Source organism: Polypterus senegalus, chromosome 6 (genome assembly GCF_016835505.1).
Source record: "Polypterus senegalus isolate Bchr_013 chromosome 6, ASM1683550v1, whole genome shotgun sequence".
NCBI lineage: Eukaryota > Metazoa > Chordata > Cladistia > Polypteriformes > Polypteridae > Polypterus > Polypterus senegalus.
Genome location: NC_053159.1, coordinates 40,801,750 through 40,826,208, shown reverse-complemented (window position 1 = coordinate 40,826,208; position 24,459 = coordinate 40,801,750). Strand labels below are relative to the sequence as shown.

Below are 24,459 nucleotides of genomic sequence, written 5' to 3'. Positions count from 1 at the left end.
ACTGGTTTCCACAGAGCCTGAGAAACTTAACCTCAGTGAAAAAAGGTGAATGTGTACATAGTACAGTAGTAGAAAGTACTACACAGTCCAGACCACAAATTGCATTATAAGAAACAATGAATTTTTACAAAGTAAACTAGCTCTCAATGTGACATCAAGGTCCTTGTCACTGGGTTAAACTGTTCCTTTTGTAATTGCATTTGAAATAATTATAAAAGGTGCGTTTCAAGTAGTTACATTGGAGCTAGTACGTGCAAGTGAAATTGTAATGCACATGACTTAGCAAAGGCACAGTTTCGCATACTGTTTATTAATAAAACTGCATATTTTGAGTATAAAACTATCAATTGAAAATTTTACTTAAAAACTTAAATAAATTGTTAAGTACAGTTTGGTGTTTTCATATAACTTCAGTCTGAGCAAGAGTACACACAGTATGCAGCAGATTCAGATAATTCAGTTTCAATGTTTGTATGCCTAGTGTGCTGATCGAGATTATATATTGTGCTAATAAAGGCGTCTGCCAAATATGTAAATGTAAATGTAAAATGAAAAGGAAACTTCATCAGCAAATAAGTAGTAAGGAAAAAAGACAGCAAGATTAGAGTTCCTAATGTAACAATTGAAGAAGGAGAACAGAGAAGGACCCAGTACCGATGCTTAAAGCAGTTTTTTTTTTTTTCTTTTTTCAGGGCTATTCTAGATCAAACCCTTCTTTTGGTGTCCATTCTTTGTGCTTGAAACTGAGATTTCTCATTGAAAGATTCTGTTATTTTTATACAGTCTAGTAAGCATGTGCTCAGACCTGAAACTGTTACTTGGAAACTTTCTTAAATGAGAGAAATCCTATTGACAGAAGAAAATGACACATATAGTAATGGTCCAGAGAATTTTAGTTGATGGGTAAAAAGTTTGAAGTAAATCTAAATTTCAAGCACAGTGCTTTCTCCAGGAGCAAGTCAACCAAACACCTTTGTAGTTCACACTGTTTTTAACATTCAGTCTTTTCTTGCATATTCTTCTGTCCTTGTTGCTTTCCTCATGACACAGAATTTCAAATGGAAAAAACAATAACACATAATTTACTTGAACAGTTTTGCATAGCTTTATTGGTTTTCCATCTTAGAAATAAGCTTTTCCAGTAGAGAAGACTTTAACCATGTGAGATATTTTACAGAAGTGATGGAAGCTTCAGTTGTCCAACTGTTAAATAATTAGAACTGCACGGTAGCACTGTAGTTAGCTGCTGCCTCACAGCTCCAGAGACATTAATTCTTATTCCAACTTAATAATTATTTGTGGAGTTTTCATGGTCTCTCCATGTCTCATAGGTGTTCTAGAGATATTCCAGCATCCTCTTAAAGATGTGCAATTTAGGTTAATTGGCAACTCCAAACGCATATGTTTGCGAGTGTGTAAAAATGATTGTGCCTTTTTCTAGACTGATGTCCAATCTCGAGAGAGTTGAGGAAATAAATGGAAGAATTTATGTTAAATATTTTCTTTATGTGGAGTAACATGATATTCACAAAAATATCATCTGGCAATTTCTTAGCTAGAAATAACTTTTCGGGGAAGGAGGAAATGAATACTTGTGCCTGCCAGAACAGACAAATGTTTGCAAAGTGAGGAAATTGTAGAAAACAGTGGGTGGAGTGTGATTAATTACTATAAAATAATTATGAGCAGAGAGAGAAAGAGATCAAATCAAGGCAAGGTGTAAATCAAAGCAGCCTTCTGGCCAAGTGATTATGTGATATTTGAATTTAAGAGCGTTTTAGGGACAAGTCAAACCTGATAATTTTGGGAGAATGAAGACATACTTTACTTTCAGTATTTGTGAGTGCCATTCTTATGCAGCTGCTGCTCGCTTGATGCTTGATGCAAATATTTAACTTAGCTTCTCTGACTTGTTAGAAAAATAGCTAGAAATAAATTCATCTGGTCTCATTTAGAGCATCTGGGTTTCTCCAAATCCTTGGCAGCAAACCAATATATTTCTTATTGGTTAAATGTACTCCCGAGGGTAATTACAAGTGTTAAGAGGGAACATGATGAATTGTGGGGCAGAGAATTTGGACAGCAGCACAAGCTGGTCCCATGTATCTAGTCGGACGTTTGTAGATGGGAACTGCCTTGTGGCCCTTATGCCGATGTTGTGTTTAGCTTAACGCTGCTTAGGATTATTTTTTTTTATGTTGTACAGTGTATCTTTTCATGCGATGCTAAATCAAAACAATAACCATTAATGTGATGCAACAATAGTTCATATATATAGTTTTTTCCCCATTGGTAGTTTAAGCTTCCTACAATAAAATATCAGTTTAGTTTTTTAGTACTACAGAGTCTTATTAGACAGCTGTTCTTGTTCATCCATTAAGTGCATACTTTATGTATTAATGTTTAAGTTTTTATTATGTATGTTATAATCTATATAATACAATTGTGGAAACTGGAGACAAGAATGTCTCAAGTGAGGAGATGTCCTTAGTGGGATGAGTATACATATTTTCTCAAAATGTAGTACCAAATAATGATAAGGCTGAGAGCTATAAAACCAGTTCCTAGGGGATATTCTGCAAACAAAAGAATAAACACTCTATGACCTTTCAAAGTCCACAATACCTGCAGTTATTTAGGGGGTTTCACCTTAGCAGATGGCACAGTCAGCAAGACTGTTGACTTTGTTATTGGTGTAAACAGGATCAGCCCCACTGTTTGTTAAAAAAATACATTTGTCATTCTCAGGCTGTAGGCCAAAATAGGGTGTTAATGACAGAACTTGAAAATGTGTCAGAGAAATAAAGATGATCTGGGAACAGTTGGTAATATTAGGAATTCAATAATAACTCTCCATACAAAACAGATCACCTAAAGAAGATCATTGAGGAGCCAGTGCAGTGAATCCATTTTGAAACTAAAGTTCATGAGCAGCAGCAACCCATGTTTTATCAGTTTAGGGCCATTTGTTATCTATTTATCTAACCATCTAATATCTTTTCATCTATACAAAATATATTGTTGCATTTTTTACAGGAAACCTGTGGCTAACAAACTCAAAGCAACGGACATCACAGTCAGCAACACTATACCTGCTTGTACCTCTGTGGTGCCTAGTAACACTCATTTAAATAAAAAACAAAGTTATGTACACTTTCTAGGTGTTAGTAATAGTTCTAAATCACCTGACATATCTATTGGATGCACTTAAAGAAACTCAAAGCCTTGTTATATTTCACCATGTAGTTCATAATATTTGAGAAGCTAGAACAGTCCATTGCATTTATAACTTCCACCAGTAGGTTTTCTTTCCTTCCAATTTTGCCTTTTAATAGTTTAGGCTTACTCCTGGATACAACAGGCAATGTGTTTCACAAGTTTACACTGAGAAGAATGGCATTAAAGCAATATATAGTCTTAAAATAGACACTGTAAATGTGTGCATCAGTGCCATTTCATCAATCATAGGTCATCACCTTTTAACTTGAAATGGAGCTGCTGTATTTCCTAAAATTCAGTTAAACTGTTCACTTAAAAAGATTCACTTTTCATTGGTTTTTAAAACATGCCTAGCTAAGACAAATCTATCCACTGATAAAACTCTTTCCCTCAGCTCTAAACTTCTTCCTGTTAATTTCCTGTTTTCATCCCTCTCCTCCTCACATCATCCTTTATCTCAGTTAAATCCTTTCCTCTTGCCTTTTTTTTTATTAATGTCTCTGTCACAAAAAATCAAACTGTCATTGCAAGAAGTCCGAAGGAATTATTTTGTCTGCAAAAAGACGACAATGCCTCATAAAAGCAGGAACATTTCACTAGTACCTTATTAATAATATATTAAATTTCAAAAGATAAACCTTTATACTAAAAGCTTATAAGTATAAATCCTTACTTAGATATTCTTTTTTTCTGTTTGCAGCCCATGTAATTTTCATATGGCATAAAGCAGTGTCAATATGCCATCATAGATTTTTTAAAAGCTAACAGAACTGTTAATAGCATTTATAATGTCACAAGTTATGAATCACAAAAAATGAAAGCATTCCTCACAGGTTTTAGGTTTTATATATTATAACATTTTCAAATCCTTGAAAGCTTAAACTAATTTAGGGTTGCAGGGCACAAGGCTGAAAAGGGCCTTAGAAAGGGTGCAAGTTCATGGCAGACCCAAAAGGGTCTGGTTTTAATTCACCAAACCTTACACACACATCTTTGGGGAGTGTGGATGGAAAAACAAAGAACATGGGGTAACCCATTCAGACACGGGGAGAACTTGCCATCGCCATATGTACAGAGTTTAGGAATACAGTCTTAACCAAGGTTATTACTGTATAGTTCTGTTTTTTATACAGTATTAGTTTTTATTTCTGTACTGTATTATTAATGATCTTGCTTGAAAGTCAGTTTATATAGTTTTATTGTGTTCATAAGAGAAATTACTTCTGTTTTTTTTTCTCCTGGCACCTCCTGACTGACTGTTATGAGAAAACCTATACATAAGATACACTGACTTATCTTGTGCAAACGTCAAGTTTTTTAGGGCTTCCCTCAAGAAGGACTTGAAGTTATACCACATCAACCAAACCCAGGGGTTTACTCCCAAATGGGATACAAAGGGTCAAAGTTATTCCTTTTCACAAAAATTCAAAGGAAAGTGGATCGATAACAATATTTTTGATGTTTGATTTCTTACCTGTGGTCTTAGGCCTCTAGGAGACACTCTCAGAAGGATAAAAATGACAAATTTCAAACATAAACATTTGTGTCAATCAGTAAGGGTTTACAAATATAATCTTATTCTGATTTATTTTCTGATCCTTTATTAGGTATTTAGCCCTCTATGCCAGAGGGTGAAAAATGACAAACTTTTATTACAATTTAAAATACTTATTCTTCAAACATTTAAACTGAAGCACACATTTTAATATTTCCAATCTCTGAAGCAACTATATATAATTAAGTTTAATAAATTTATAGCTAGTGTGACAGGCGGCCATGGCCATTACCCGGCCGGGACACCAATGGAATGGAAGGATTAGGGAAGAGAGCATCGGTAAAGCACTACCTTCCCTGGGACCCTAGAAGGCAGCTCTCCTGGGCAGCTGTGACATCACAGATTCCAGCAGGGCATACTGGGACTTTGAGTATAGTACATCCCTGTTGGGTTCTGTGGGGGCCACCAGGGAAAGCTGCAGAACCCTACAGTGGACTTCCACCACACCTGGGAATGATTCCAGGTAACACTAATGAGTCAACTGGGGCACTCCCAGGAGTGGAATAAAAGGAGCCCCCCTCGGTCCATTCGTAAAACCACAGTCGGGAGGTAGTGGACGAAGCTTGCCAGGAGAGGAGTGGAGATGGAACTAGGAAGAGAGAAGGAAGTAAGGAAAGAAAGGGTGCTATCTTGCATTGTGCTGTGAGGAGTAGAGAAAAGCGCTCCCCAGCTGTAAATTAAACTTGTGTCTTGGACTGGAGCTTGTGTCTGCCCATCTGTGTTGGGTTAGGGCAGCTGTACGCTCCTCGGTGGTCCACACTAGTAATCCACAAAGGGAGAAAATGAATCTTGTATCTTAAAATAGTTTTTTATTCCTAAGCTTTCAACAACTTACCAGTTGTCATTATCAGAGGAAAATGATTAGACATGCAGGAATCAAAGGCAATATATAGCAAATCAGAGGGTGGGGGCAGGAGTAGAGGTGTGGGGGTGGGTTGGGGGTAGAATCATTAAGGTGGGGTTCAGAAGGTGTTGGTTGTAAAGTCCTTTTTATTATTTAGGTGCCCTTCATTTTAAGCTTGCATATACCGGGTTTGCCTTGCGCCCTGTGTTGGCTGGGATTGGCTCCAGCAGACCCCCATGACCCTGTAGTTAGGATATAGTGGGTTGGATAATGGATGGATGGATGGATTTTCAAATGTCTGGCACTTTTAGTATTAGACCAGAATTTTACTAGCACTGTATCCCAGTTAAACATGTGTCAGGTTGAACTTATAAATGCATATATCAGAGATTGTGGATCCTTCCCCTGACAGCATTGTGATGTTCTTGTATGTGTGTTGGGAGTGTTTTAAATGTACTGCATGGTATACTGGATACTGCATTCCGTGTCTTTGATGCAGATTTCTTGCTTTTGGCTTCAAAAAGAACAGTCTGCAGAGTGTTTGCAGGTTTATAGGCTATTTTGATGCCTGATTTGAAGAGGATGCACATAGTACTTTCTAATACACCACTGTGATAGGGGAAGGGTGTGCCAAGTAGAACGTGTGATCAGGTTAGAGGCGATTGTTTGTTCAGGGCTAATACTGCTTGTTCAGGGCAAAGTCACAGCATCTTTCATTGAAAAAATATATTTTTCCTTTTCATTTTCACAATATCACCAGTTGTTGTGTTTTGTTTTTTGTTAAAATTACATTTTTCTATGTCACCAATTTTGAGTATTTTTTACTAAAGATATCTTGTACTGCAATAGAAAGTTACATAAAAAGTGCATTGTCATTCTGAGCCTAAAATCCTTATATCTTGTTAAATAAAAACAATTTAGAAATGCTGGCATTGAGACACTGTACCTAAGGTGAGGTTTTGATATGCTGCCACTGCAATTTGGTAAGATTAATTTTACCTCAGAATAGAATAACAATTTTCATTTAGCAAAAATCTGTTCCTAAATAACTAGTGGGAGATAATCATTAGTCTTTCTTAAGCTGAGATTAGACATGATGTTGAGGAGAGGCAGTGCATAGAAGAACTCTGAGATCTCAGATGTGTGGATTGCATATCTCTGTGTTTAATGCAACGATGGATTGGTTTTTAAAAACAAAAAAAAATGTTAATAAAATTGTTAATTGTTAACAATAAAATTGTTAATTGTTACCAATAAAAATGGTTTTATTTAATGGAACGATGGATTGGTTCTTAAAAACATTGGTACAGTGTAAAAGAAGCAATTAGACATACTTAGTTACTTACATATGTTGTATAATGTTTACAGATAGGATGAGTTAGTACCTAATTCCGAAATGTCTTCAAATTTTAAAAATCCTACAGCTGTGTCAGTCATTTGGAGCTATGTAAAATTCATTTTTACACAAGGCCACAATGCAGTATATGATTCTTAGAATTAATTTTAGGACCTTCATACATTAATAATAATATGGATCATTTTCCAGCATCATACTCAACAGATAAATTTAATACACTAGTTGATGACTTCTCAAGACAATTATCAATTAATCATTGTATATCTTTCAGATTCAAAATGGACATGACTTTTGTGTTTACTTTTTTGTCATGTACTTACTTGTAACTATGGTAGGGTGAACCTCTCCACAAATTTAGGAAAAATGCTAGAGCAATTTTTATAAGTAGACACTTTAAGGGTTTTATTCACATTGGGAAAATATCAGGAACAAATAATACTGTTTTGAAAAGACTGGGGCTGACATGTTCCCCATGAAAGTTTAACTCCAACATGCTATGTGCACATGTTTCGAATAAGCTGGTCAAGTAGCCTGTTAAACTTTGCTGATGCCTGAAAATATTGGATGAGGGATGGTATGTGGCTGGAACACACTGGTTGATTTAATTTTCCATACAATGATATTAAACTTTGTTTTTTTACATTTTTAATACACCACTAAACAGTTGCTTCTGGGTTCTGATTCAATTATTAGTAATACAGCTCTAATGTAATTAAGGTCAACTCACAACAAAGTGCATTTAATTGGAGCATATCATTGCCAAACCAATCCAGATAACAATAGTGAGTATGATAAAACTTTCAGTTATGGTTTTGTAGAATTGTACCAGGGTGGGCTACAAAATATTTAATTTCTTTTGTTAGTGTAAAAAGTATATCTGCTGTTGGGCCTCCTTAGTGATAGAAGATCGATGTTAATGTCCCAACCAAGAGTATTAATAGATTTGTAGATGTGTCCAAAAATTTGAATGATTCCACCAAACGACTGTAGAATTATTAATTTCTAGAGAAAGACGTGTAACTACCATTTACAAAACTCAGTTACCACTTTCATTGTCTTGGTGGTATTGAGAACCAATATTTTTAACACATTAAGACAAAAGATTCACTTCCTTTCTATGTGCTGTTTCGTTTCCATTAGTAAGCAGTCCAATGATTGCTGTGTCTTCAGCAAATTTAATGACCATTACTGAAGAGTCAGTGGACCTACAGTCATTGGTGCATAAGGAATAGACTAATGGGGAAAGTACGCAGCCTTGAGAGGCACCTGTGCTAATATGGACACAGTCTGAGAGGTGGGAGCACATCTGAATATATTGTTTCCTGTTTGTCAAAAAACTTTAAATCCATTTACAAATGGTATCATTCAGCTACCATTTGTAGGAGTTTAGTTCACAACAGTTCAGAGGCAATGGTGTTAAATGCTAAACTGAAGTCTGCTTACAGTATTCAGCGTCAGTTCCTTTATAGTAAAGATGCTGTAGCACAAATTGTTGACCCATGTTTATGGCATCATCCATAGATCTATTTGCTGCTCTATGCAAACTGAAGTGGGTCAAGATGAGGGGCAGTAGTAGATTTAAGATGAGTTAAAACTGTTCAAATATTTTCATTAGGACTGACTTAAGTGCAGTGGGCCTGTAATCACTGAGGTAGCTTCTTTTATCTTTTTTAGGAACTGGAACAATAACAGAAGATTTATCACAGTCTGGAACGGTATACTGTGCAAAAGACTGGTTAAATATGTCAGTGAAGAAAGGAACAAGCTAGCTTGCACAGCGTTTGATTGTTGCAAGTGAAACTATATTAAGACTGGTAGACTTCTCACAGTCCTGTCCAACTCACGGCTTTAACAACAACAACAACATTTATTTATATAGCACATTTTCATACAAAAAATGTAGCTCAAAGTGCTTTACAAAATGAAGAATAGAAAATTAAAAGACATAGTAAGAAATTAAAATAAGACAACATTAATTAGCATAGAATAAGTGTAAGGTTCGATGGCCAGGGAGGACAGAATAGGGGTTCCATGCCCTCTGGGCATATTACCTCACATAAATGAAATAGTCCTCTTTGTATTTAGGGTTCTCACGGAAGGACTTGATGATGATGGTCATGCAGACTTCTGGCTTTTAGTCCATCAATGTTGGAGCATCATGATGCTTTGAGTAGATGGTGGTGGCGCAGGCCGCCACCACAAAGAAACCAGAAAAAGAAACAGAAGAGAGAGTTGGGGTCAGTACGGATTTTAGAGCCACACTAAATGGTTATTATAATGAATTGAACATACAGAGTATCAGGATTAAATTAAAGTGAAGTTATGAGAAGGCCATGTTAAAGTAATGTGTTTTCAGCAGTTTTTTTAAAGCGCTCCACTGTATTAGCCTGGCAAATTCCTATTGGCAGGCTATTCCAGATTTTAGGTGCATAACAGCAGAAGGCCGCCTCACCACTTTTAAGTTTTGTTCTTGGAATTCTAAGGAGATACTCATTTGAGGATCTGAGGTTACAATTTGGAATATAAGATGTCAGACATACCGATATATAAGATGTGCAAGATTATTTAAGGCTTTATAAACTATAAGCAGAATTTTAAAGTCTATTCTGAATGACACAGGTAACCAGTGTGGTGACATCAAAACTGGAGAAATGTGTTCGGATTTTCCTTTCCTAGTTAGGATTCTAGCAGCTGTTAAGACATTGTATTCTTTTTTGAGAGGAAGTGTTTGGTGCCAGAACTACTTCAAGGTGGGAGAATCAAAGGAATTGTTAGTATTTAGTTGCTTGTTTTTCAAATCTGCTATAAAAGGGAGCAATGGGTCTGAGGCTCCATCCGTAAAACAAAATTTTCCGATTTCCATCTATACTAGCGTTTTCACATTATTTTCAAAGGTATTCCCATCCACATTACAACAACTAAAAACACGTGATGTAAATGTTCAGCTACACTGGGCATGCACTCATTGGGTGAGTAACTCCTTGAACACATGGTGTAGTGGAAAATTCTGAAACCTGTGAAAAATTTAGATTCCAGTGCAGTCACAGCATAGACAAACAAACAAATTCTTAAAGGAGGCGCAGTGAATTGCCCCATATCACATTAATGCATTGAACACAATTAAAATAGTGGTCTTCAGAAATGGCCATGGTAGCCATTAAATAAAATCACAACAAATATTAAAAGGAAGGAAAACATGTGCAGTTCAATGTTCATTTCTGAGAGGATTGATTGTAAGCGCTCATCAATAATCAGAGTGCAATGTACCAAACAACCCTATAATTAACTCAATAGAGAAAGTAAATAAATAAATGTGTGCATGCATGCATCTGTATCTTTGCTTTACTGCATTGTCATTTCATGTCTCTCTTCTGAGCTCTTTTGAGCCTTGTTGTATTCTACACTTGTCTATTTTGTTGTGTGTCTTGTTATTCATTTTGCTGCAGAAAGCACCCCTCCTTACTCATGTGATGCCACATAGAGCAGAACTTACCTGTCCATGGACTCCTGGGTTTCCAAGTGTTTTGTTTTGGTAGAGCTCTATATTACTGTGCCATCTCCTTTTGTATTATTTATGTGTTGCCTTTGTCAAAATGCATCAAATCCCATAGACTTACCACCATTTATAAGGTATTGAACTTTATAACTTCTCCCCACCTTCCCTTCTACATCTATAACCTCAGGCAATTACATAGAGTAAAAGACGAGTAAAGTTACAACTTAAATAATGTATTATTGATAATATTCATAAAATAATAAGAATAAGCAAAGTACATTTGAATTTTGGCAATCATACAACTTGATAAATACTGTTGTGTAGTTTCAGGTGGCACATAGATTTGTTGGGTACTTAAAATGTCTCTAGTTAAGTCATCATTTTTAGTCAGCTTTCTTCAGAACTGGTTCCATGCCTGTCTCAATATGGCTGCCGAGATGAGCTTCTCAGTGTGGTTTTCTTTTCAGTTCATGGTGTGTAAGCGAGGGAGGGGTAAAGCAACCAAATGTATACATTCTTTGTCCAAATCCTTACACCAACAGAATGATGTGCGACAGAATGGCCTCTGATTCAAGCAATCCCAAACAGCCATACTTCAGACCAAAGAGGGCACACAATACCTTTCACACCTGCCCCTAAAGCTGATACTTGTCAGCTAGGTAGTTTGGCTTTCCTTTGGGGGTTGATTGAGAGAGTCCTGCAGAGAATCACTTGCCATACTGGTTTTAGGCACTTCCCCCAACTCTGCCATAAAATTTCTCAGTTAGTCTTGAAGACTCGGGGGTGGGGGCTTTAAACATGGAAGCTTCTCACCAATGAAAAACTAATTTTACATTACTTTGTCTAAGTTACAAATAAAGACACAAAATATTTAGCAACTTATATACAAAATTTCACACCACAACACCAAGGTGTACTGTCCATCTATTGGATGCCACTGCAATTTAAGCTTTCCTCCACCAAGCTCCCGTCTCTCTCTCTCTCTCTCTCTCTCTCTCTATCTATCTATCTATCTATCTCTCTCCCCCTTTCCCATCAGCTCCACAGCTCAGCTGATATGAGCTCTATCACTCATCAGAGTCTTCTCAGCATTCTGTGTAACTCTTTAAAAGATGGTCAGCCAGCATTCTACTACCTCACCTGCCAGTTTTTTAGGCCAATTCTTTTTTCCTCAGCGCTAACCTGATCCTGTTTTATTCTACCTAATCTGTAGCCGATTAGTGTGCAACAATGCAATATGATCATTAATATGGTGCCTGTGCGGGCAGTGCACTGGCAGAAGCTAAAGCAGGTTGTGTTAAAATCATTAAATAACTAAATAATTAAAAATGCCACCCCTCGTCTTACAACTCAACGGATAGAGTTTAAGTAATAAATATTGATAAAAGGCTGTTAACTGAGTTTTTTACCATCTGCTTTTTACTGGGCTTTAAATTTTTCACTACAGGGGTAATGTCACAAGCCATTGGAATTATTACAAAACTGTAGCAATCAGTACATTAGTTTCCTTTTGCCCATGTATGCAGCATTCAAACCACATAAAATACAATTTAGGTAACTCATGTCCGCTATATTGGAATAAGGTTCTCTTCAGTGGAGTGTGATATAAGATGTTGTAATGAGCAGGATTCCATCAGGGGAGGCCTACATAATAAGCACAAACAAATCAGAGCATGGTAAGAGTTTCCATTATTGAAAAATTGCATTTTTGCCCCATTCCAGCTTTATGGACTGTTTCTTCTGCTTGGTGACAAACCCAAAACTTTCCATTGTTATACAATCGCAATAGTTTTGCTGAGGATGCTAACCTCTTTACAGAAGCTAATACAATATGTTACAGTGTCAGTCAGCTCACAAATTTTTCACAAGCATTTTTAAAAGCAGACCAATTCATCCCAATACAAACAATCTTGTAATGTTTCAACTGTTTCTGCATACCATGACCACATACATTTTCTTACTGGTTTAGTTGACTTCAGCCTTTATTAAGTGCTAGCAACTGTAGCAACATATGGTTAGTGTTTCCCAGAGGTGTGCAAGGTAGAGCCTGGTGTGCATCCTGTAGAACAAAGTAGCAGTCCGTGGAATGACAGGTTAGGGTTAACAATCAGAATCCCCTTTTATATAAATAAATAATTGCCCAGCTCAATCTCCATGAGTGTGCATGTTCATGCAGCTGTGGGAGGTTGCTGAAGCAATTGGGGAAAGACGCACCTGCACATGAGGGTGTGGTCTGTCTCAATTGCTTCATCTGTTTTCTCCGGTGCGCAATTCAAGTGACCAGCTCACAGGGGCATAAAAGGGGAACCAGCACAACGATTGGGAGGAGAAAACAAATAAAAGAAGAGTAGAAAAAAAAGGAAAAGGGGGAAAAATGAAGGAGGTTAAAAGGCTTGAGAGAAGAAGGCAGGAGGTGAAAAAATCTGGTACGTGTGAGCATGTGGACAAGAGGGAGAGATAGAAGGTAGGTAACCGGGCAGAACTCCGTTGGGGAGTGTGTGGCCAATGCCCAGGCGCTGAAATCTGTCACTTTGGCTGAACGATCTAGAAGCTGTAGAATGATGTGCTGCTCAGTTGGAGCAACTCACTGCATAAGGCCAGAGAGAGGCAGCAAGGTTGCTGGGGAATTGTAAGGCTCAGTGAGGCTCCCCATGGTGGAGCCGTGGACCACAGGAATGCAAGCCTGTCAGTGAGAGTTGGAAGCTTGGCGTAGTGCCCTGCCAGAGCCACAGAAAGCTGCAGTGATCTGCGAGTTAACTGAGGAGATGTACTGGAGCACTATTGGACCAACCCCTTGCTTTGTGTGTTGTGTCCTTATCTGGTGGCTCATCCTTCGGGTACATTATTGATGGTAGCAGGTTCAAGAGGTTCCCTAGAAGGACCCAGTACCGTGGGGCTAACCCGCACTGTCACACAGTCATTAAAAGTCTTCCCATTTCTGGTAGGGAATTTAACTAGCTGTTTGTTTCTGGGATGTTTGAAAGTGAAGTTTGTCTGATTAAAGTCACCCATCATTATAATCAGGGAGTTAATGTGTTTATCCATCTGGTACAGACCTATTTGCATCTAGTGTCATCAACCATGTCAAAAAGATCAACATTGGCTCATGTCACCAAGGTCAGTTTATTTCCCAGTGCCATAAGCCTCACAAACCAGTAATTCAGCCTGCCTTCCTTGCTTATATGTATGTTATTTCATATGCTGTATGAAGGTGCAAGTGTGTGTTTGTACATGTACAATACATGGACATGTATGTGTGTGTGTGTGTGTATGTGTACACGCACTGTACACACCTATACTTTAATTTGCACACTATTCTGCAACTGTTTATAATGTATATTGTTTAAGTTATGTTATTTGTATTTTTATTTCATGTTGTGTTCTATTATAAGCAGCTCCAAAGTTACCAAGTTAAAGTACTGGTGTATAAAAGTGCTTTTGATTCTGATTCATATATTTAAACATTAAAGGTATGGTTTGCTCGAATGTATACGTAAGATTTTAATTAATGTAATCATATTAGAAGAAAGCATAAAAATAACATGCAGTACATACAATACTTTTTAATCTAATACTATAAAAAATCAACATTCTTTCTCATCCATTATTATCCTTTTTTCAAGATACAGCTGAAGCATAGTATCTGTGCAGTTTAAATTCCTGCCATTGTATTTTTATAAATTAACTAACATGCATTTGACTTACAACCATCGATGCTGTAAACTGAATGTGAATTTCTAAAAACATAGATAACGTGTCTCTGAGCTGAGAAAAGATGCGCCTGTCAAGTCTGACAAAAACACGAGGGCTGTTTAATCTGTATTTTCAGTATATTCTAGCTTTTTGACATTTTTATTACATTAAACTAGCCTGTTCCATATCTGAATGTTAATTAATGGAAAGCAGGATCAGCTTGCTTATTGCAATGTACACTGATGCACTGACCAACATTTACAGATATGACTCGTCTGGGAATTGAACACTTGACTCTTAAACTAAGAGCCAGCTGCACTAACCACTATGGCACTGTGCCACCTCATTACATAGTGTATATATTCTTAACAATTTTTTGCTTATACTATTAAGCACATTCCAATTGATCCAAATGTTAGTCATTATCAAATGTTTCCACTCAGAGGTTACAACAAATATACTCTAACTGACATGTTTCATCCTGGACGTTTTCACAAACATCATTTATTATAATTGGAAAGAATGCAGATGCCTATGTGACTTGGTATTGGGGGGTATGATTGTGTGAATGTTGAACTTTAGGCTTGTGTTAACAAGAATCAAGACTGGTCCAAGGCATTGACCACCTAGATAATAATAACTATTTTGATTGGGAATTGTAAATAAAAGGAAGAGGAAATTAAGTTAAACCTGGCTTCAGGATGTTGTTGGAGGTGAGAACTACACTGGATCCAGCTCTATTTAGAAGTGTAGTGTTAAGTAATTCTCAGGCAAACATGTCAAAAGCTATTGGAGTTATACCAGCCAAAGTGATGCAGTCATGACATCTCACATATTTGAAACCAAGCATCAGTATTTGGAATCGAACATTTCAACTGTTAAAGAGCGATCTGTTGTTGTTTTTTTTTTCATTGAAAATCTATACAGTAAAACATTGCAGTAATTACTGAAAAAATAAACAAAGCATTACTTTGAGTTATATATACTCAGCAAAAAAAGAAATGTTCCTTTTTCAGGACTGTGTATTTCAGCAATAATGTTTTAAAAACCCAAATAACTTTACAGATCTTCATTGTAAAGGGTTTAAACAATGTTTTCCATGCATGTTCAATTAACCATAATCAATTAATTAACATGCACCTGTGGAATGGTCGTTAAGACCTTAACAGCTTACAGAAAGTAGGCATTTAAGGTCACAGTTCTAAAAACGCAGGACACTAAAGAGACTTGTCTACCGACTGTGAAAAACACCCAAAGAAAGATGCCCAGGGTCCCTGCTCATCTGCGTGAACGTGCATTAGGCATGCTGCAGGGAGGCATGAGGACTGCTGATGTGGCTAGGGCAATAAATTGCCATGTCCGCACTGTGAGACGCCTAAGACAGCGCTACAGGGAGACAGGAAGGACAGCTGATCATCCTCGCAGTGGAAGACCATGTGTAACAACACCTGCACAGGATCGGTACATCCGAATATCACACCTGCGTGACAGGTACAGGATGGCCACAACAACTGCCCGAGTCACACCAGGAACACACAATCCCTCCATCAGTGCTCAGACTGTCCGCAATAGGCTGAGAGAGGCTGGACTGAGGGCTTGTAGGCCTGTTGTAAGGCAGGTCATTACCAGACATCACCAGCAACAACGCCTATGGGCACAAACCCACCTTCGCTGGACCAGACAGGAGTGGCAAAAAGTGCTCTTCACTGATGAGTCACGGTTTTGTCTCACCAGGGGTGATGGACGGATTTGTGTTTATCGTTTATCGTCAAAGGAATTGAGCACGTCTGGGACCTGTTGGATCGCAGGGTGAGGGCTAGGGACATTCCCCCCAGAAATGTCCAGGAACTTGCAGGTGCCTTGGTGGAAGAGTGGGGTAACATCTCACAGCAAGAACTGACAAATCTGGTCCAGTCCATGAGGAGGAGATGCACTGCAGTACTTCAAGCAGCTGGTGGCCACACCAGATACTGACTGGTACTTTTGATTTTGAGTCTCCCTTCATTCAGGGACACATTGTGAAACATTTTTAGTTTATGTCTTATGGTGTTGACTTCTTTTAGTGTTCATACAAATATTTACACATTAAGTTTACTGAAAGTAAAAACAGTTGAAAGTCAGAGGACGTTTCTTTTTTTGCTGAGTATATCTTGAGTGTAGGTTACTAGGGGTTTCACCCCCTGCTCGCTTCACTCACCAACCCCAAGTGCTACACACCAGCCACTTTGTGTCTCTGCCGCTCGCATTGTGAAGAGGGGGGCTGAATGCACCCGAAGGACATGCAGTCGCTCCTCCGAATCCCCCTCTTAAACGGTGATACAATAGGAAACAAATACAGTTTTTTTTACTTCCTCTTTGCTCAATCAGCTGTAGGCTTGCTGCTTCTGGATGCAGTGTGATCTGCATCTCACGCGGCGCTTTGAACATTTCAAAGCCTGTACAAACGCTTTCCTACTCTTTGTCTTTTATTTCCGGCCCTGAGCATGGTTAAATCTCTTTGCACAAAGTCTCGTCTAACAACAAAAATCTAACAACATCACATTAAAGTTCGTTAAATTCTGAAAAGAATGATACCAAACATATATGTAGGTTGTAAAATAAACCCAATTTAAAGCGTGACAAAAACATGAAATAAAAACGTCACATAAAATCGCTGCACAAAATTGTTGCACTTTTAGGCTTAGGATTTTATATATAGAGTAGATATAGACGTGCAAGAGATGTAGTGTATAGAAGAATCTCAGAAGACAGTTTCATGACATTTGTTGATGTCAGAACATATCCAAATGTAAAAGTTCAGCTTTGAAGGCGTTAAGATAAGCTGTTTCGGTCATCATATCAAATACAGTAGATACAGTATCTGCACCCTACATTAACCAACACTCTGCATTACCCAAGGCAAAGTAGTGTAATACAGTACTTTTCTTATAATTTACAAAAGCTTTGATGTGAATACTTTACCAAGTGCGTAAATACTATACTTTTAACCTCAATAGTACCTAGCAAGCGGTCGAGGAGCTAGTGATGTGGGAATGGGGATGTGACTCACTCACCCTTTCGCAACTGCACTTTACCAGCATTAACAGTGTACACATGCCCTACAGTTCTACTGTTTATACATTTGTATAGTTCATTAAGTCTGTGAACACGAAAAGGAAGCATGCTGTGGTATCCGTAAAAGTGAAACTGGAAGCTATCAAACAGTTTGACCAGGGAGAAACACGGCCTGTCTTTTTATCTGATTTTTCAGTTATCTGAGGTAGCATCGGTTCACATTACCTCGGATAATTGAGATTCTGCTGTATTTCATAATGGACCACATTTAATAGAATTTCTTGAAAGCGTAAAGTATAGCTGATATAATTTTGAGGTCAAGGCAGTTAGATATAAAGCCAAGACAGACAAATAGGCATAAAGGAAGTTAGAAATTATAAACAGCAGATGGTTAATGATTGTTTCATTTCATTGTAAAAAAATGGGATGTAGGATGGAAAAGAGAACCCAATGTGCTGTAGTTGAAGAATCTAGGTCAGTATCTCATTTAATATTTTTTGCTTTAACAAAGAAGTCTTATAATCATAACTCACTAATTTAATTGTGTGACAATATGATGTACTGGAAGTCTGGAAACTTTTCTCACAACCAAAATATCTGTGAAGCTTCTTGAAGTTTAAGAATTGAATTAGAATGAAATAGGCTAATATCTTAGAAACCATGCTGTGTTATAGCTGTGGATTTGAAAAATATGCCATCTGCTTAGGTTTTAATTGTGACAGCTCTACAGAAAATGGAGAGAAAGTGAGGGACTGAATCCAAGAATTTTACAAAGTGTATTTTAGCCAAACAAAGATGGTTCAGCGAGACAAAAACAATTTTTTTTCTATATACAATGCTGAATCAAAAACAGCTAGAATTAAGAATAACCATTCCATTTCATGCATCAGTGCTCCTGGTTGATAAATGTTCTCTGTACCTCACTGACATTTGAGGAAAGTCTCCAAAGACTAGCTGCTGAAAAGCATATTTTTGTTTTTGAAAAAACTGCACCCCATGCCAAAGTTTTTATTGCAAACTGTTGAAACATTGTTCTCTCCTTATCAGTTGGCACTTACTGTCGAACAAACAGGATGGCTCGTCTGCCACATGGCACAAGATTTCTTGGCCAGAAAAAAGGAGCACTCTCCTGTAAAGTAGTATAATATATAAAAAACATAGATTCATTTTATTTTCAGATGGAAAAAAAAGGCAGCCACAAGATGCCAGTAATAAGTGGCAAAGCATTCTTCACCTTAAATTCTGAATGCTGTCATTCAACCAAGGGCAGCATCATGGTACCATCCCAAGCTCTTAACAGAGCCCAGAATTTAATTTAATTAATAATAATATTCTATAGCACATCCAGTTAATACTGTAGATGTAGATTTTGTCCAAAATTCTCAATTGTGAATTGAACATCCTAAAAACATTTATTTGGTATGCCCCATATATCGCTAATATAATAAAAATACAATATATGCAAAAGAATGTCCAATAAACATTAGGACAATAAACTGTTACATTTCGACAACATGAATATATCCCTTAAAAATGAAATACATCTAAAAGATTTAAAAATATACATATTACTACCAATATGAATGTATTTTAATATGTTATAAAATACTTTAAGGATAATTGTATGTTTTTTACAATACTTTGCAGTATACTGAAATAAAATGTAAAATATGTAAATTATTGAAGTTTTTTTTAAAAATTGCAATGTATTTTCCAAATTTAAAAAATATGTTTCTTAAAACTGTGAATTCAGAAAATATTCAGGCCCCTTTACTTTTTTCAGATGTTGCTATGTTGCAGTGTTGTGCTAAGATCATTTACATTCATTTCTCCCACAACAGATAATTTCCAATGCTTCAGAATGACAAAGCAAAAATAGGATTTCAGAAATGTTTGTACATGTATTAAAAATAAAAAATGGACTATAACATTACACAATTTTTCAGACTCTTTGCTGTGACACATGAGATCTAGCTCAAGTGCCTCCCATTTTAATTGTCACCTTGTTTAGAGTCCACCTGTAGTCAATTCAATTGATTGGGCATGATTAGGAAGGATCTGTATCAGAGCAATTATTTATTTTATTATTTTTTTGTAATTTTAATATTATTTTAGAATAAAATTAAGGAGAATGAGCCCTATTTTATAATTGTTTTATGTTGTATGTATATGCATAACTTGTAAAATATCTGATGAATATTAAAAAATATCCTAACTTATTGCTTCCCTGTTGGATTTGGAAAACTCTCAATTACTTTCTACACTTATACATCACACACTGGTATTAACTACTTAGCAATGAGAATGCCTGCATAATGAGATTGGCACATCATTAAAAACTGAATTTCACACCAGGCTTGGAAAGGATTTGGAGACCAATGAGACAGCATTTGAAAGAAAAATGTGCTGTAGTCTATGCTGAAGGAACCAGTTGCAAAGTTTGAAAATGCTTTGCAAATATTGTATGTTTTTCTATAGCTACAGTATGTGTTAATTTTTGGTGAAATGCATTTCTGTATTAAACTCCCTTTTACCATTGTTGAAAAATGTTTGGAATAAAAGTTTTTGATCTTTTTCCTTTCATTTAATAGATGCAGTTTTATTTATATTCCATTTTGTATATAATGTATTTTTGGACATTATTGTATTGGATAAATAGTGAGAAGTAGATGAGTGGCTGTAAATTGAAAATGTAAAAATGTTCTTAGAAATTGTTGGTTTGGGTGACATTTCTGTAAAAGCCCTTACTGAGGGCAAAGGGCTTTGTAAGGCCCATTATAGAATTCAAATCAAATTCTAATAAGATACACTATAGCAAACCATTCTTTCAAAACAGGCTCAGGAATGTTCATTCACATTATGATTATAGACCAATGTTAGAACTTTTAAAGCTTGATTATATACTCTGGGTTTAAGATACCCAAATGGTGTTCTGATTCATATTCTACAATTGTGTATTAGCATCTGACTTTGCATACATTTAAATATCTTTTCTGTCATATGTTTAAAAAATCTCCTGTTAACATGCTTGAAAAGTGAACACCCTGTTGGCAATCATGACAGTCTCTATACAAATTTTGTAAAGTATAAATATGCTGTACCTGACATCCCAGAGCTGCAATTACTGCAGGAACTGCTTGTACAAGTAGTATCCATTTACTTCAGGATGTACAGCGTTTTTCGCTCTGCTGATACAGCTATTGAAATGATATGTGATTTTATGTTCTTTGTAAGTCACATCTCCGATTATATTTGGTTGGACTGCAAAATATAAGCACATCATAAAGATGACTCATGGCCACTTCATCCTACACAAGTCAAATGCACATGGACACTGCTAATGCTTTGTTACTGATTTGTTTTTTAACAGTTTGATCCACAGCCAAAACCATTATCACTTTTTCCATACCCAATTTACAATATTTAGGAGACCATAAACAGGTGAAGCTAACTTTCCAAGAAAAATTACACATACACATTAAATATATCAACAATAAACTTCAAAAGACATGTATGATTAACTTCTTCCAAAGGCCAAAACCAATATAATAAATACACTGCAAATTTCAATGCTGAAATAATGAAAAAGTTCAAGGATAAAACCTCAATATACAGAAAGCTGGAGAAGTAAAACGGAAAGAATTTTGTTAACATCCCAAAATGCACCAAAAGGTAGCCAGAAAGGTTTTTTGTATTTCAGACAAAAACACCATATTATGTCACTTTAGTGAGTACATTTACAAAAATGAGTTAAATGTCATCATCAGCCACCGTGAACCCAAAAGCAAGAATGAATCATGTGATGTTTTTATAAAACACAAGATAATTTGTAATCTGTTAGCTGCTGTGAAGTAAAATAGCATCTATTGCCTTTTTAAATCCTTAACCTGAGCCACCAATGATCTGCGGTATGAAAATGGCCGCTGCGTAACTCTATCACACTGTTTAAACTTATTTTAGCAAATACATGGATGAAAACTAAATTGACACAATTTATAGGTTTCTGTTACTGAATTGTACGCAGTGCAATCTTTTCTGCTTAGCTCTGTGACCGAGCCCAGCAATGGACAGGCATACTGTTATGTGTACTTCCTGGCTTACACCCAGTGCTGTTGGGATAATAATAAGCAGATATTTTTACTTCAATAAAATAAGTTATTTTAAAAACTAATGAGACTACATAAGTTACTTTTAACGTGTTACAACAACAACAACTTTTATTTATATAGCACATTTTCATACAAACAATGTAGCTCAAAGTGCTTTACATGATGAAGAAAGAAAAAAAGACAAAATAAATAATTAAAATTAGGGAACAATAATTAACATAGAATAAAGATAAGGTCCGATGGCCAGGGAGGACAGGAAAAACAAACAAAAAAAAGAAAAATAAATTCTGCATGGGTTCCAGACCATGAGACCACCCAGCCCCCTCTAGGCATTCTACCTAACATAAATGTCCTCAGTCAGTCCTCATTGTATTCAGGGTTGTCATAGAAGAATTTGATGATGACGGTCATGTGGACTTCTGGCCTTTAATCCATCAATGTAGGGACATCACGGGGCTTTGATTAGGTGGTGGTAGTGCAGATCTCTACCACAGAAAACTGGATAAGGAACAGAAGGGAAAGTGGGGGTTAGTATGAATTTTGGAGCCACCATGAATGATAATGATAATTAATTGAATATGTAGAGCATCAGGATTAAACTAAGATGAAGCTATGAGAAAGCCATCTTAAAGTAATGTGTTTTCAGCAGTGTTTTAAAGTGCTCCACTGTATTAGCCTGGCGAATTCCTATTGTCAAGCTATTCCAGATTTTAGGTGCATAACAGCAGAAAGCCGCCTCACCACTTCTTTTAAATTTAGCTCTTGGAATTCTAAGCAGACATTCATTTGAAGATCTAAGGTTACGATTTGGAGTGTAAGGTGTAAGACATTCCGAAATATAAGATGGAGTGAGATTATTTAAGGCTTTGTAAACCATAAGCAGTATTTTAAAGTCAATTCTAAACAATACAGGTAACCAGTGTAGTGACATCAAAACTGGGGTGATGTGCTTGGGTTTTCTTTTACGAGTTAAGATTCTAGCAGCTGCATTCTGCACTAGTTGCAATTGTCTTTTTTGGGTAGTCCTGAAAAGCGTGAACTAATTTTTCAGCACCTTGCAATGTTATAAGAAGTCTAACTTTTGTTATATTTCTTAAGTGAAAAAATGCTGTCCTTGTAATCTGATTAATATGTTATTTAAAATTCAGGTAAGAGTCAACAGTTACCCCTAATTTCTTTACCTCCGTCTTGACTTTTAATCCTAATGCATCAAGTCTATTTCTAAGAACCTCATTATATCCATTATCACTTAAATATCTGTTTTCTCTTTATTTAGTTTGAGAAAATTACTACTCATCCATTCAGAAACACAAGTAAGACATTGTGTCATTAAATCAAGAGAGTCGGGGTCGTCAGGTGCTATTGATAAATACAGGTGTGTGTCATCAGCATAGCTGTGGTAGCTTACATTATGCCCCTAGATAATCTGACCTAACGGAAGCATGTAAATCGAAAAGAGCTGTGGACCCAGGATAGAGCCTTGTGGAACACCATATAGAATATTATGTGTCTTTGAAGTATAATTACCACAACTAACAAAGAATTTTCTACCTGTCAAGTAGGATTCAAAGTAATTTAAGACACCGCCAGAGAGGCACACTCATTGACTAAGGCGATTTCTAAGAGTATTGTGATCAATGCTATCAAAGCACTCAGATCTTTGAGGATGAGAACAGATAAACGGCCTTTGACTGCATTTACCCGCAAGTCATTTACTACTTTAATGAGTGCAGTTAAACTTTAACGAGTACCCCAACCCTTCTCCCAAGATTGTACTGCTGAGTTTAATGTGGCACTTTCAGCTCATAAAAATAAAATTTAGTAGTTTCAAAAATATCGACACAGATTATTTCAATGCAATCACTCAAGCGTTTGCCTCAGGAAATTAATCTTATGGACGCTTCTGTCTGTGCCTGCTGAAAGCACATGTAAAGCTAAGCAGACTAAAGAATCTTTAAGGGTAACCTGGTTAAGGGTTTACGCTACCGAATAACTGGTTTTCTTGTGAAGAAATCTACTTGTGTGTTAACCTGGTCTCTTACAGACTGATAACTTGGTTTCTTTAATCAGAAAAAGGGTTTTACATGATATTTTATAAACCAGGTTTCTGTGAATAACCATTTTATTAAAGCACATGTAAACTCATCCAATGTATTGTTAGCTTTTTGCATACCAGAACCACACGTGGGAAGGTGAAATGTCACAACTCAGAGCTCCAAATATCCCAAGAGCATGTGAATGCAGCATAAGCACCAGCTGCTACCTCCTACTGCCAATCACAGGGTGCTTTACAGAGAAGAGATAATTTCAGTGTAGCTTCCTTGTCAAATTGTCAAATTGCATATCAGTTTTATAAAACCTAATTTTCACAGCTGAAACAACTCAAATATTATAACAAAGTGACTTTGGTAAAATGGGTTGTAGAATTCTTTCCTATCAGTTCTTATTTTGAACACTTTGATCAACTGCAAATGATGAGAACTTCTTGTGTAAAATGAGTGTTACAATGAGTGTTTGCATAGAGGTGCTGTTTATAACACTGACCTCAAGGAGGCAGCAGTGAGATTACAGTCAAGGCAGTATGAACTATGGCCAGCCGGTCATCCTGGCCAATACCCTTACACCACTAGATGGAGCCCTTCCGGCAGCATGGAGGTGCCCCGAATTCCAGCTTTCTGGATATTGTCTGGATATTGGAGTTTTTCTTAACAACCCTGCTGGATGCCATGGGGGCTGCAAGGGGACGCTGCAGGGAGGCTCAAAGACTTATATTTGTCCTATAACCTGGAAGTACGTCCTAGCCACATGCACAGAGTTAATGACGTGCTTCCGGGATGAAAAAAAAGAGTTTTGATCTGACCCGGAAGTGCTAGGAAATCACATGGACTGAGGGTTCAGAAGCACTTCCAGGTCATGGACTATAAAGGACTCGGGGAAATTCCAGATGGGTGATCTGAGCTGGGTGGCAGGATGGCAATGCGTCTGGGAGAGTGGAGGATTCTTGTTTATTGATTATTGTGTTTATTTCTATGAGAATTGTGGAGAGGAACATGCTTTGTGCACTTTATTATTATAATAAATTCAACTTTTGGACTTTTACCTGGTGTCTGACGTATAGTCTGAGGGTTCAAG

At 36.8% G+C, this 24,459-nt stretch overlaps 1 protein-coding gene across 1 annotated transcript in view; it reads left to right on the top strand.

Annotated features, from left to right (window-relative positions):
• Positions 1-24,459, top strand: part of tmeff2a (transmembrane protein with EGF-like and two follistatin-like domains 2a) — a 725,006-nt gene that overhangs the window by 435,354 nt on the left and 265,193 nt on the right. The gene's annotated exons all lie outside the window — the stretch shown is intronic.